The following is a 1,749-nucleotide window of genomic DNA, read 5'->3' as shown; positions in this document are numbered from 1 at the left end:
GGTGGGTCACAGGCCCTCTCTGCAGACTGGTGCTGTCCAGGAGATGAGGTCCAAGGGCGGCCGGGAGCGACAGTGGAGCAACTCCCGAGTGTTGTAGCGTGTGAGTACCAGCCCATGGCGCCTTCCCCTCTGAGGAACACCCACCTCAGCCACCGCTTGGGCGCTCCCATAACCTCTTGGATTTTACAGATTCCTGGCTTTTTCAGCCCAAACTTGAACTGCCTGATCCCCCCCCCGCTGGAGGAGAAGCCTTCCTGGAGTGCTTTAACCCCGCGGTATTTATGCAGCACCATCCTCACCCAGCAGCTCCCGGTGACTCTGGGGCTTCATCCCTCTGGAAAATCCCTCCTTGCTGGTGACATGGGGAGGGAGCCCCCATCTCCTGCCCCACCTGGAAAGGACACAGCCGCCCCCCTGAGACGTGCCAGGAGCTGCCAGGCGCAGCCCACGTGTCCCAAATCCTCCCAGGTCTCCCTTTTCCCACTCCCGTGTCTCCCGTGGTGGTGCCTCAGTTTCCCCATGGAACCAGTCATGGTGCAGAGGCAGCTTTGATGCCTCCCAGAACATCACAGAGGAGCAAAACCAGGATTCAGCCCCAATATTCTGGTGCCAAACCAGAGTTAAACCCAAGGTGTTCTGGTGTCAGACCAGGACTGGGTGTCAAACTGGGATTAAACCCCAATTCTTAGGAGCAGAACTGGGATTAAACCCCAATTTTCAGGAGCAGAAGTGGGATTAAACCCCGATATTCTGGTGCCAAACCAGTTAAACCCAAGGTGTTCTGGTATCAAACCAGGATTGGATGTCAAACTGGGATTAAACCCCAATTCTTAGGAGCAGAACTGGGATTAAACCCCAATTTTCCGGAGCAGAACTGGGATTAAACCCCAATTCTTTGGAGCAGAACTGGGATTAAACCCCAATTCTTTGGAGCAGAACTGGGATTAAACCCCAATTCTTTGGAGCAGAACTGGGATTAAACCCCAATTCTTTGGAGCAGAACTGGGATTAAACCCCAATTCTTTGGAGCAGAACTGGGATTAAACCCCAATTCTTTGGAGCAGAACTGGGATTAAACCCCAATTCTTTGGAGCAGAACTGGGATTAAACCCCAACCCAGGCCCCACCCCCAATGCTCGGCGGTGTCCGAGCCCACAGTGCCTCCAGCTGGCATTCCACCGCCGCCAAACCCCCGCCCCCCTCCTTTTTTTAGGATCTGTTCCTATTTTTAAGCTCCCAAACCCACCTGAGCAGCCTCTGTGGCCTCGGGCAGGACCGTGGTGGGGTCCCCTCCTCCACCCGGGATTGTCCCCAGGCCAGACAGGGCCTGACCCGAGAAGGGCTCTGGAATTAGGTGCGGGTGTACATAGTTTAATTAGTGCCAGGATTAAATATTAATTAGCACGTGCTGGGTGACAGAGCCTTTCCCCTGCCCTTTTGTCTGGTGGGAGCTGGGATTTTCTAGCCCCGTGTCGTGCTCGGGGGTCAGGGTTTTTGGGAAAAAAACATTCCACCCTTGAAATAAATGCCTTGTGCTGGTCCAAGGGGTGGGTGCAGGAGCTGCCCCAGGCTCCTCGCTCCCTCCTCTGCTCCTGGAGCAGCCAAATCCACTGGGAAAAGCTGAAATTCACGACTTTTTATGGCACAACCAGTTTCCTCCCGGCCGGGCTGGACTCGGGAGTGTGGCTGCACTGACACCCCCTCCTTGGACACCCCAAAATGTTCCTCTGACCCACTGTGGGGATTGCA

This window comes from Geospiza fortis, unplaced genomic scaffold (genome assembly GCF_000277835.1).
Source record: "Geospiza fortis unplaced genomic scaffold, GeoFor_1.0 scaffold439, whole genome shotgun sequence".
NCBI lineage: Eukaryota > Metazoa > Chordata > Aves > Passeriformes > Thraupidae > Geospiza > Geospiza fortis.
Note: the sequence above shows the minus strand (reverse complement) of the source record.